The following is a 14,300-nucleotide window of genomic DNA, read 5'->3' as shown; positions in this document are numbered from 1 at the left end:
TGCTGTGTCCCAAACATTATAGAGCCCTGAAATGGGGGGACTATGTATAAACACTGCTGTAATTTCTACATGGTGAAACCAAAATATATAAAAATGGCTTTTATTAAAATCTGACAATGTGCACTTTAACCACATGTGATCTTTTATATTACAAATCTTAAATTGTTGAGTACAGAGGCAAGTAAATAAATGATGTGTCTTTGTCCCAAACGTTATGGAGGGCACTGTAGATAGATTATTGATTAGTCCGGGTGTCAGGGGTTATGGGGAGTCGGCAGGAGTATGGAGTTGAGAGCGAGCGAAAGATCAGCTATGAATGAGTGAATGGTGGAGTAGATTTGATGGGTCAAATGACCTAATTCTGCTCCTATAACTTATGGATTTGAAGTTAGGGAATGCTCAGGCAGTAGAGGACTGCAAGGACTCTGCCATGAGAGGAGAAACTGACAGAGCATAGAACAGCACAGCACAGGAAAGGGCCCAACGGCCCACAATGTTTGTGCCGAATATGATGCCGTTAATCTGATCTCATCTGATTGTACATCTTTCATATCACTCTATTCCCTGCACTTCCATGTGCCTATCTAAAAGCCTCAAATGCAAGTATCATATCTGCCTCCACCATTAGCCCTGGCAAACCATTCGTGGCCCCACTACTCTGCGTAAAACAAAAGTATATCGCACATCTCCATTAAACTTTCACGTAGAATGGAACTGCAGATGTTGATAAACCTAGAACATAGAAACACAAAAAATGGGTGCAGGAGTTGGCCATTCGGACCTTCGAGCCAGCACCGCCATTCGATATGATTATGGCTGATCATCCAGAATTAGTACCCCGTTCCTACTTTTTCCCCATTTTCCTTGATTCCGGTAGCCTTAAGAGCAAAATCAAACTCAAATTGGTATGACCAAATGTCTGAAGAAGGGCCCCGACCCAAAACGTCACCCATCCTTTTTCTCCAGAGATGCTGCCTGACCCTCTGAGTTACTCCAGCACTGTGTCGATCTTCCATTAAACTTTCCCCCTCTCACATTATAAGTATGCCCTCTATGTATGCTAGACCACCAGGGGCGCCGGGGAGATGGCTGCCCTGCTGGCAGTCTGTTCGTATTTTCTTTATTCCTTCTTGTTATTTTTTAGTTTGTTAAAAGTTTGTTTTAATGTTCTTCGGTTTGTTTTATGTGGGGGGAGGGGGGAGGGGATTGGGGGATTTTTTTTTTCAGGTTCTTACCTTCCCGGAGATATGAACAATTTTCGGATCACATTCTCCAGGCTCTGTGGCCTACCATCTGGGATCGCTCCCACCTCGGAACCAACACCAAGGACTCGCAGTCTCGGGTGAGGCGGAGTCGGGAGCTCCAACTTCGTGGAAGGTTTGACCAGCCGCGACACGAGGTTCGATCGTCCAGCACAGGGGGGCTGATATCCCCCCGATGCGGGAGCTTGATCGCCTCGACACGGAGGGCCCAAACTACGCCGCCTACGGGAGTCAAGATCGTCCTGTCAATGGGGGCTCGAGGCCCACGACCGAGGAAGAACTAAAGGAAGGAATTGAACTCTATTTCGCCTTCGATCACAGGTAGGAATGTGTAGGAGTCACTGCGGTGGATGGTCATGTTAAAATGTGTTTTTGACTGATCCGTTGCTTTTAATTGTATGACTAACCTGGCCAATGAAATTCCTCGTATGTTGCAAAATATACTTGGTGAATAAAGTGTGATTCTGATTCTGATTCTAGTGTTGGACATTTCCACCCTTGGAGAAACTGTCTGACTGTCTACCCTATCTATGCCTCTCATAATTTGATCTACTACTACCCTCAGCTTCCAACATTGGTGAGACTTCTACACTAAAGCAGAAATGGAAATCTTGATCTTATGAATGAGAATCTTCGGGTTAGAAACATCGGTCACCTCCTCCACGGAGAGGCAACTTTTTCCTTGTCGCCTCCACCATGGCCTAACATCGAGGATCGGTGCGGCCTTTCCCGAAGACATGCCCGGGGCTTCAGCAGCGGGCGCAGCGTGGACTCTCGGCGTGGAGCAGGCGAGCCCTCGCTGGGGCTCACCGGAGGGGAGCGCTCCATTACGCTGGACCGCGGCAGCCTGAAGCCGCTGTATGCAGAGCTCCGGCCGGCGCAGCGTCCGTAGCCTGGGATCCCTCGTGGGGGACCCGGGGAGAAGAAGAAGCTCCGACTGCCGACCAACTTCTACCGCAGGCGCTGCGTGGACTTACCATCAAGAGCGGGGTCCCTCGCCAGGGACCCATGGAGGGGAGCTTCGACTGCCGGCCCTGCAGTCTGCGGTGCTTCTGGCTGCGGCGTGAACTTTAAATCTCCGACCGCCGGCATACACCAACTTGAAGCCGCGGTCTCCAGTGGGGAGGCACCGTTTCAGGACTTACCTGGACTTTTTACCTTGTCTGCACATCTGGATGCCTGCAGCGACGGCTGTGAAGGGTTGAGGTCCCCACCATGGGGGAAAATGGAGGAGGACTGGCCAATTTTTGTGCCTTCCACCACAGTGATGAATGCTGTGGTGGATGTTTGTGTTAAATTTTCAGTGTGTTTTTGTGTGTTCTTTTTCATTGTACCGCTGTACTGTTGGCAAATTCATTTCACTTGCACTTTATGTGCAATGTGATGAATAAAACTGATTGTTGTGTAGAAACATATTTAAAAACATAATGAAATATAAGGTGGACGTATGGACTGAGCTGGTAGTTGAAGCAGGGTCTATTGCAATGTTTCAGAAACATTTAGACAGGTACATGGATAAGACAGATTTAGAGGGCTATAGGCCGAACGCAGGCAGGTGGGACTAGTGTAGATGGGACATGTTGGTCGGTGTGGGCAAGTTGTGATGAGGGCCCTGTTTCCACGCCGCATGATTTAGATGTACAGATTTTTTTTAAAGCGGCTGAGAGTGTAGTTTTGGCTTTTACCTAAGTAAGGAGGATCATAGAATTACAAGTGGTAGTGATGGAAGCTAAGTAAAGGGACTAAATAATATATGAGGCAGAGTCTGAAAACCCTGCCAGCATGACTTAAAAAAACTGGTAGCACTGGTCTGCACATTGCATAGCACAAATGAACAAAGTGTTCCTTATAAACACATTGGCCTTGCTGGTTGTGGTATCAATGATGGAAAAGGAATGCTTCAACAAGAGAATTAATCCATTTTCATTGGTTAACTTACAGGAAAACACTGAAAGCATGCCCTGAAACCTATAAATTCTAGTTTTATACTAATACGGAAAAAAAGGAAAACTTGCATTTATAAAACCTTTGGTGATTTAGGACATGCCAAAGCCTAATGCAGACAAGCCCAATTCTTCCCCGATCACTTATGACCAAATGGCCTTATGACGTCGGCCAATACAATTCTTGCAAAATGTAGTTGTAGTTGTAACAGAGAGTCAGAGAGTCATACAGCATGGAAACAGGCTCTCCGGCCCAACTTCCCAACACCGACCAACATGCCCCACCTACACTAGTTACAGTTTACAGTTTAGTTTATTATCATAATCACCGAGGTACAATGAAAAGCTTTTGTAGCATGCTAACCAGTCAGCGGAAAGACAATACGTCATTACAATCGAGCCATTTACAGTGTACAGATGCATGATAAGGGAATAACGCTTAGTCCAAGGTAATGCCAGCAAAGTCCGATAAAGGATAGTCCAAGGGTCACAAATGAGGTAAATAATAGTTCAGCACTGCTCTCTGGCCTGCCACCTGCCTGCGCTTTGCTCATATCCCTCTAAACCTGTCTTATCCATGTACCTGTCTGAAGAATTTTGATGTCCAACTGAAGAACATAAAATAGTGGCTGAAGATGGACGCAAAAAAGACCTGAAACGTCACCCATCCTTCTCTCCAGAGATGCTGCCTGTCCCGCTGAGTTACTCCAGCTTTTTGTGTCTACCTGTCTAAATCTTGTGATAGTACCTGCCTCAACTACCTCCTCCGACAGCTCGTTCCATACACCCACCACCCTTTTTGTGAAACCCCTCAGGTTCTTATGAAATCTTTCCACCCTCACCTTAAAATTATATATCAAGCAATTAGGTTATACATATATTAAACCATTTCACACAGATGAGGTCGCAGGAACTGAATTAAGTAGCCTAAACAGTTTTTTTTCATAATTTACTTTGGTTGAACTATAACGAGCTGCCAGAGGAGGTAGTTGAGGCAGGTACTATCGCAATGTTTAAGATGAATTTAAACAGGTAAACAAATAGGATAGGTTTAGATAGGTATGGGCCAAACGGAAGCAGGTGGGGCATGTTGGTCGGGTGTGGGCAAGTTGGGCCGAAGGTCTTGTTTCCACACTGTATGACTCTCTAACTCTTATGTAGATATTGTCAAGATAACAGCGGATGTCCCTGTTTTTTTAATAGTGTTAATGTATCATTTACCTCATAAGGAGGACATACACACAATCTTGTGTAGGAAGGAACTGCAGATGCTGGTTTAAACTGAAGATTGACACAAAAAGCTGGAGTAACTTAGTGGTATGAGCAGCATCTCTAGAGAGAAGGAATGGGTGACGTTTTCTCGACACGAAACATCGCCCATTCCTTCTCTCCAGAGTTGCTCCCTGAGTTACTACAGCTTTTTGTGTCTATACACACTATCTTAACCTCTTTCAAAGAGGATACATGCTGCAATACAGCACTCTCTCGGTGCTATGGTGGCACATTCGCTGGCTTGGATGTTCAAGATTTTGGATGAAGTTTGATCCTGCAACCTTCTGAATTAGAGCGAATAATGCCATCACAAAGCCAGGATATTGACAGGTGAGCAGAGGAAAAGTTTCAAGGATTTGCTCAAGTACGACATCTTCACTGTTAGTCAGCTGTTAGTTAGTTTTGTTTATTGTCACATGTACCGAGGTACAGTGAAAAGATTTTGTTGCGTGCTAACCAGTCAGCAGAAAGACAATACATGATTACAATCAATCCTTTTACAGTGCATAAATACATGATCAGGGAATAACATTTAATGCAAGGTAAAGCCAGCAAAGTCCGATCAAGGATAGTCCGAGGGTCATCAAAGATGTAGATAGTTGTTCAGCACTGCTCTCTGGTTGTGGTAGGATGATTCAGTTGCCTGATAACAGTGGGAAGAAAGAAACTGTCCCCGAATATGGTGGTGTGCGTTTTCACACTTCTCTTCCTCTTGCCTGATGGTAGCGGGGAGTAGACGGAGTGGCCAGGGTGCGACTGGTCCTTGATTATGCTGCTGGCCCTGCCGTGGCAGCGTGAGGTATAAATGGAGCCAATAGAAGGGCAGTTCATTTGTGTGATGGTCTGGGCTGCGTCAATTTCTTGCGGTCTTGGATGGAGCTGTTCTAAAACCAAGCAGTGATGCATCCTGATAAGATGTTTTCTATGGCGCAACTGTAGAAGCTGGTGAGAGTTGTAGAGGACATGCCAAACTTCCTAAGCCTTCTAAGGAAGTAGAGGGGTTGGTAGGCTTTCTTGGTCGTTGCTTCAAAATGGGTGGTCCAGGAGAAATTGATGGTGATATTGAATACTAGGAATTTGAGGATTTCGACCATCTCTACTTCGGCACCGTCAATGCAAACTGGGGTGTGTGTACCACTTCACTTCCTGAAGTCGATCGCCATCTCCTTTGTCTTGCTGACATTGAGAGAAAGCTTGTTGTCTTAACGTCAGGACACGAGGTTCTCAATTCCTGTACTCCGTCTCGTCATTATTTGATATCAGGCCCACAATGGTGGTGTCATCTGCGAATTTGAAAATTATAGATATCAGACAATACGTGCAGGAGTAGGCCATTCGACCCTTCGACCCAGCACCGGCATTCAATGTGATCATGGCTGATCATCCACAATCAGTACCACGTTCCTGCCTTCTCCCCATATCCCCTGACTCCTCTATCTTTAAGAGCCCTATCAAGCTCTCTCTTGAAAGTATTCAGAGAACCGGCCTCCAGCGCCCTCTGAGGCAGTGAATTCCATAGACTCACAACTGTGTGAAAAAGTGTTTCCTCATCTACATTCTAAATGCCTTACCCCTTACTCTTAAACTGTGGCCCCTGGTACTGGACTCCCCCAACATCGGGAACATGTTTCCTGCCTCTAACGTGTCCAAATCCTTAATAATCTTATTTGTTTCAATAAGATATCCTCTCATCCTTCTAAATTCTAGAGTATACAAGCCCTAGCCGCTCCATTCTCTCAACATATGACAGTCCCCCCATCCCGGGAATTAACATTGTGAACCTAAACTGTACTCCCTCAATAGCAAGAATGTTCTTCCTCAAATTTGGGGACCAAAACTGCACACATTACTTCAGGTGTGGTCTCACTAGGGCCCTATACAACTGCAGAAGGACCTCTTTGCGCCTATATTCAACACCTCTTGTTATGAAGGCCAACATGCCATTCGCTTTCTTCATTGCCTGCTGTACCTACATGCTTACTTTCATTGAGTGAAGAACAAGGACCCCCAGATCCCATTGTACTTCCCCTTTTCCCACATTAAACTACATCTGCCATTAATCTGCCCACTCATCCAACCTGTCCAAGTCACCCTGCATTCCCACAGCATCCTCCTCACAGTTCACACTGCTAATCAGCTCTGTGTCATCCTCATATTTGCTAATGTTACTTTGAATCCCTTCATCTAAATTATTGATGTATATTGTAAATAGCTGCGGTCCCAACAGTGAGTCTTGTGGTACCCCACTAGTCACTGCCTGCCATTCTGAAAGGGACCCTATCTTCGTTTCCTGTCTGCCAACCAATTTTCTATCAATGTCAGCACTCTACCCCCAATACCATGTGCCCTAATTTTGCCCACGAATCTCCTATGTGGGACATTATGCTTTCTAAATCAGCTTTCTGAATCTCCTATGTTGGACAAATGCTTTCTGAAAGTCCAGGTACACTACATCCACTGGCTCCCCCTTGTCCATTTTCCTAGTTACATCCTCAATAAATTCCAGAAGATTAGTCCAGCATGATTTCCCGTTTGTAAATCCATGCTGACTTGGACCAATCCTGTTACTGATATCCAAATGTGCCGCTATTTCATCTTTTATGAGCATCTTTCCCAGCATCTTTCCCACGACCGATGTCAGGCTAACTGGTCTATAATTCCCTGTGTTCTCTCTCCCACCTTTCTTAAAAGGTGGGATAACATTAGCTACCCTCCAATACACAGGCACTGATCCTAAATCTATAAAACATTGGAAAATAAACACCAATGAGTCCACGATTTCTAGAGCCACTTCCTTAAGTACCATGGGATGCAGACCATCAGGTCCTGGGGATTTATCAGCCTTCAGTCCCATCAGTCTACCTGCCTAATGTGGATTTCCTTCTGTTCCTCGGACACACCAGATCCTCTGGCCACTAGTACATCAGGAAATTTTATTGTGTCCTCTTTAGTGAAGACGGATCCAAAGTACCTGTTCAACTCATCTGCCATTTCCTTGTTTCCACATAATAAATTAACCTTTTTCAGTTTTTATTTAAAATTCTACATGGCTGCACAGTCGTGGGTGTACAAGGAGTAAAGAAGATGGCTGAGAATGCATCCTTGTGTTGGAGGATGATTTGTCCCCTATCCTCACTGATTGGGGTCTATTGATCAGGAAGTCGAGGATCCAGTTGTGGAGATGAGTGCTGACCCCAAGCACCGCTAGTTTGGTGATAAGCTTGGATGGTGTAATGGTATTAAAGGTCTATGAATAGGAGTCAATGTAGGTGTCTCTCTTTAGGAGTCTGATGTAGGTGTCTCTCTCATCCAGGTGTTCTAAGGATGAGTGGGGTTAGGGCGATGGCATCGTCTGTGGAACTGTTGTGGTGGTAGGCGAACTGCAGTGGGTCAATGCCGCTGGGTGGACTGGACTTAACGCATTCCATAACCAGCCTCTCAAAACATTTCATGATGGTGGACAAAATGCGTTGGGGAAAACTGCAGATGTTGGTTTAAATCGAAGTTAGACACAAAATGCTGGAGCAACTGAGCAGGACAGGCAGCATCTCTGGAGAGAAGGAATGGTTGACCTTTCGGGTCGAGAACTTTCATCTCGACCCAAAACGTCACCCATTCCTTCTCTCCAGAAATGCTGCCTGTCGTGATGGTGGATGTCAAGGCCACTGGAATGTAGTCGTTTAAGCATGAGGTCTTGCTTTTCTTCGGCACTAGGATGATGGTGGTCGTCTTGAAGCAGGTGGGTACCTCAGAACGGAGTAGGGAAAGATTAAAGATGTCCGCGAATACTCCTGCTAGCTGGTTCGCGCAGCCACTAAGAACACGACCAGGAACTCCGTCTGGGCCAATTGCTTTTCATGGGTTTACCCTCAGGAAGGCCGATCTGCTACAGTCACCCTGGGGAGAGGCACTCTGAAGGGCCAGGTGTCACCGCATGTTGGCCTTCTGCTCAAAGTGATAGAAAGCATTCAGTTTATCGGGTAGGGTTGCACTATCACCACGGTTATCACTGGGCTAGGCCTTGTTATCTTATTCAGGCCTTGCCATATTCTCCATGTGTCCGAGTGATTATACTGGGACTCAAAATTTGTCCTGGTAGCCCCTTATACTATGAACCCTAAATATCACACCAATCCGATTTTAGATCACTCCCCGCTAACTTTCGTTTTAAAATTAGAAGGAATGTCTACAAACAAATCGTTCTGAAGGTTTAACTCGCAAATTCTGAAAGACCCACAAGGGAGTATATATCTAAAAAAATAGATGGACCTATTTTTTGAGACAAACGATACACCAGATATATCGCACTCTTTACTATGGGAATCCTTCAAAGCATTTAATAGAGGAGTCATTATCTCGTATCACGCTTTCAAAAGAAAAAGAATAAGAATGAACAAAGACAATTAGAAGAACAAATCAGCCAACTAGATATAGAAGCTCCAACTATGGATAAACATAATAAAATCTTAATACTGAAAGTTAAGCTAAATAAATTATTGTCAGAGAAAGTTATAAGACTATTCCAAATTACAAAACAAGAACATTTCGAAATTGGGGATAAACCCCATAAACTTTTTGCACGCCAACTGAAAAAACGGGAAAAAGATCATGCAATTTTAAAGATTCAATCAGATAGAGGGGAATTATTAACACTACCTAATGATATCAATAAAAGATTTGCTCAATTTTAGAAGAATTTATACACATCGAAAACGCTAATAGACAATAATAAAGTTTCAGAATTTCTGGACAATTGCAACCTTCCAAAACTAGAACTGAAGGAACAAGAGGAACTGGGAGCACAAATTACATCTAAGGAAATAGAAGACACAATAAACACACTTAAGAATGGAAAAAGCACCAGGACCGGACGGATTCAGTAATGAATTTTATAAATGTTTTTACGACATAGTTATACCACGTCTACAGAAAATGTATACATATGCTTTTAAAGAACAAATCTTACCTGAAACACTAGCAGAATCAACGATCACATTAATACTTAAAAAAGATAAAGATATAGAAGAACCAGGCTCATATAGAGCTTTTGCTTTGTTAAATACGGATCAAAAAATATTAGCAAAAACACTAGCTAGAAGATTAAGTAAATATGTTAGTAAATTAATAAATGAGGATCAAATGGGATTTATACCTAAGAGACATTCATTTAATAACCCAAGACGTCTGCTTAACATAATGCACTCTTACAAACCTCAAGAACAAGAGTTATCTATCATTTCATTGGACGCAGAAAAAGCATTTGATCAAGTAGAATGGGATTATATGATTAAAGTATTGCAAAATTTTCAAATGGGACTTTTGATTTTCAAACTTCATCGCATGGATAAAATTGTTATAACAAAAACCGGCTAAATAGCTCCGAATAATCTACGAAATTTTATCCAGGGGCAATAGTCGTCTGCGCACCAAACCACTGTTATTTGCTCTGGTAATTGAACCTTTAGATGAAAAAATCGACCCACCCGGTCAATTTACGGTCTGTACTACTGTAGCAAATAGCCTCCTCCCTGGAGACCGGGACTACGTATATTAAACATCTGTAAATCATATGCTTAAATATTAAAGTCTAGTTAGGACTTTGGAGGGCTTTTCAGGATACAGAAGGGGGGTGAAGGGGTAAACTTTAATCAACACATCTTAGTCCCCTACCTGGTCGGAGAGGCGGGGGAGCGGTCAATGAAAACTATCACGCGGGTCGCCGTGCAGTAAGCTCCTTACTTAAGAAACGCTAATCTGGCCGTTGGGGCTGCGGGCGATGTCTTTAATAGCTCCGACCCCGGCTATAAAAATACCCCTTTTTGCGAGCAAATCCTAAATCCAGTGCAATCAATACCTATATATCTTCCAAAAAGGATTTTCAAAAAACTGTCGGGACATTACAGCGTCGCAGCGGATTATAAACCAGCGGAATACAAAGAGCAACACCTTAGTAAACCGGGTCGCCGTGCGGCAAGCGCTCCGGAGCGCTGTGGCCGCCGACACACAACCATCGCGGAGCAGACGCTTTTGGATTTCAGAGCCGCGCAGCCAGGGGTAGATTTTTGCCGTAGATTTTGGAGCTCTCAACCGGTAGAGCCTCGGCGTATCCGCAACGGAGTTTGCCCCAGCTCCGCGGATCGCCAAATCCAACGACGCTCCGCGATGTTGTGTGTCGGCGGCCACAGCGTTCCGGAGCTTGCCGCACGGCGACCCGGGGTAAAGCATGCCCGCTCCCGCTCCCGCTGGTATCCCAGCGCTGCGACCCCGCCGACTCCCGACATTCCCGGAGCTTGGGAAGTGATTGCCCACCGCGGGCGGCGCTGGATTTGGAGCGCCTCGCAGCCAGGGGTAGAGTTGCCGGGGTCGGAGCTCCAACCGGCGCCGCCCGCGGCCGGACGGAGCCCCCAGCTCCGCGAGGTTGGGAGTCGCCGACCAGGTAGGGGACTAAGAATTAAAGTTTCCCCCTTCCCCCCGACTCCACCACCACCACATAAAATCCCTCCAAACTAACTGACTAACATTTATGCAATGAGTCTCCCGGTCACCCGGGAGGAGGCAGCAGCTCCAGACTTTTCAAGTTCCGCCCGCGCTACCTACCTAATCTACGCTAAAAATCTTCCATTCTGAAATCCGAAAATGTCTGAAATCCGACAAGTGTCTGGTCCCAAGGCTTTCGGATAAAAGGTTGTGCACCTGTATTGCAAAAATTTCAAATGGGAGAGAACTTCATCGCATGGATAAAATTATTATATAACAAACCCACGGCTAGAATATTAACTAATAATATACTATCTAGGAAATTCCAATTATCAAGGGGCAATAGACAAAGATGTTCATTATCACCACTGTTATTTGCTCTGGTAATTGAACCTTTAGCTGAAAAAATCAGAACACACCCGGATATTTACGGTTATAATACAAAATATTCAAATGGAGTTGGAACAAAATATCTGCTGGCTGTGACGTGTACTTCTGGTATATCACAAAACCCCAAATCAGTATACCCTGGGGGTTAAATCTCCGTTGGTCCTGATCTTTCTCGGTGATACACTGGCTCCAACTGGAACAAAAGTGCAAATTATGCCGATAAAACCGAAAGAGCTCAAGACATCTCTTAAAATTCCCCTTCACACAAATAGCCACAGAAAAATTCAAATATTTGGGAATTGAAATTACTAGAAACTATCGTGTTATGTTTAATGCCAATTATAGTCTTTTATTAAGAAACTAAATACTCTAATCAAATTCTGGAAAACGCTCCCGATGTCTTTAATAGGTCGAATAAATGCTAGCAAAAATGATCAATTTTTTACCACCCGCCTATATTATTTCACCTTCAATTTTATATATCTTCCCCCTTTTTTCGAAAAGGTTCCGCTGTCAGACATTACAAGTTTTATATGGTGATTTTAAACCTTCCCACAGAATAAAAAAGAGCACACCTTAGTAAACCAGGTTTTCGTTGGGTGGTCTAGCGGATAAAACTTTATGTATTATAATTGGGCAGTAAATATTAAAAATATGATTCACCTGCTGGACAACTCTGCCCAGGTGGACTGGATTCTAATGGAGAGAGAGGACTGCTCTCCGTGTAATACAGGAGCGACTCTCCTCTCACCAATGAATCTGAATACCAAAAATTACAATAAAAATCCAATGATACATAGCACAATTAGAACTTGGAAACAAATAAAACAGAATCTAAAATTAAGAATTCTATCTCTTTTAATGCCAATAGTCAATAATCCGTCGTTTAAACCATTTATAGATAAATAATTTACACAATGGGAAAGAATGGGAATCAAAACGCTCAGAGACTTGTGTGAATCGGGAAAATTATTATCATTTCAACAATTACAACTGAAATATAATTTGAAAAATAATCAATATTTTAAATATCTTCAAATCCGTGACTATCTGAAAAAATACACAAAAGACTATCATAACATGCCCCCAGACTTATTGGATGAAGCCATGAAGACAAAGGCTGAATCAGCAAATCTAATATCATACTTATACAACATTATTTTAAATATAGAAATACCTACAACCGATGGTATTAGAAGAGACTGGGAACAAGAACTAGCTATAAAAATTTCAAAAGAGAGCTGGGATAAACACTTACTATATGTGCATAAATGCTCGATCAACGTACGACATAATCTAATTCAATGGTATAGAATTGAGTATTGAGTATAGAAGCTGGGATGTAATGTTAAAATTGTACAAGGCATTGGTGAGACCAAATCTGGAGTATGGTGTACAATTTTGGTCGCCCAATTATAGGAAGGATGTCAACAAAATAGAGTACAGAGGAGATTTACTAGAATGTTGCCTGGGTTTCAACAACTAAGTTACAGAGAAAGGTTGAATAAGTTAGGTCTTTATTCTCTGGAGCGCAGAAGGTTAAGGGGGGACTTGATAGAGGTCTTTAAAATGATGAGAGGGATAGACAGAGTTGATGTGGACAAGCTTTTCCCTTTGAGAATAGGGAAGATTCAAACAAGACGACATGACTTCAGAATTAAGGGACAGAAGTTTAGGGGTAATATGAGGGGGAACTTCTTTACTCAGAGAGTGGTAGCGGTGTGGAATGAGCTTCCAGTGGAAGTGGTGTCGGCAGGTTCTTTGGTATCATTTAAAAATAAATTGGATAGGCATATGGATGAGAAGGGAATGGAGGGTTATGGTATGAGTGCAGGCAGGTGGGACTAAGGGAAAAAAAGTTGTTCGGCACGGACTTGTAGGGCCGTGATGGCCTGTTTCCGTGCTGTAATTGTTATATGGTTATATGGTTAATATAAAACATTACATAGAATATATTATTCAAAAACTAAAATAAATAAACTTTTCCCCAATGTCTCACCCACTTGTGATAAGTCGCAAGAAGTTACCATAGCGCACTCTTTTGTTTTTTGTATAAAAATCCAAAAATTCTGGAACAAAATATTTGAAATCTTCACAAAATTAATTAAAATAAAACTTGTACCAAAAGCAGAATGGATCATTTTTGGAATATCAGGAAGGTAACCCCGAACTAAACGTGTTTCAAAAGAACTTACTTAATTACGGGCTAATAATGGGAAAAAAGCTTATACTCAAATTCTGGAAAAACGCTCCAATACCAACAATAAAAATGTGGATTTCAAACATGTTCGAAACATTACACCTGGAAGAGATGAGACTCCTCCTAGCAGGCAAAGCAGACCACTTTCAAAAGACGTGGTCTGCATTTATGGAACTATTACAAGCATAAGGTGCAATAGTAATTAAAAAAATAAATGGTACCAGGACCTGGTAACGGGGGGAAAAAAAAAAAAAAAAAAAAAAAACACGGTTGGTATATCCTTTTTTGCGGAGTTTTGTGTTATAATAGAGCGATTGTTTCTCCTTTTTTTTCTTTTCTTTCTAGGGTCTATTTCCTTTCTTTACTTCCTTCTCTAACTTCTTCTCTAAGGGGCTTTCTTTTCCCAACACTTTCCTGCACCTTCACGACTCTTGCTCACTTCCCTTACTCACTTCCCTTTTTTAAAGCTCGAAAAACGAAGTAGTACAACAAATGTAATAAGATATATGTGATGTGTAAAGTTAAAAAAAAAAATTGTCCCGGTATTGTCTCTTGGCATCCTGCTCAGTTTGGAGAAGGATCATTCTGGTTGGTATAAATAACTTGAGGCTTCACTTGAAGCTTCCGTGCTTAACATTAAGATTTGTTTTAAATTACCTCACTTTTTCCTCATCGCAAAATAATTATTTCTTGCTGCCTTGTGTTGAATAAGCCCTAAGGCACCTTCCAGCATTATATCTAGATGGTGCCTGTTGA

The 14,300-nt window shown here is 42.9% G+C and overlaps 1 protein-coding gene across 1 annotated transcript in view; it reads right to left on the bottom strand.

Annotated features, from left to right (window-relative positions):
* Window positions 1-14,300, bottom strand: part of cdkal1 (CDK5 regulatory subunit associated protein 1-like 1) — a 555,783-nt gene that overhangs the window by 455,973 nt on the left and 85,510 nt on the right. The gene's annotated exons all lie outside the window — the stretch shown is intronic.

The sequence above is a fragment of the Leucoraja erinacea genome, chromosome 2, assembly GCF_028641065.1.
Source record: "Leucoraja erinacea ecotype New England chromosome 2, Leri_hhj_1, whole genome shotgun sequence".
Taxonomy (NCBI): domain Eukaryota; kingdom Metazoa; phylum Chordata; class Chondrichthyes; order Rajiformes; family Rajidae; genus Leucoraja; species Leucoraja erinaceus.
This window is presented reverse-complemented; position numbering and strand designations above follow the sequence as displayed.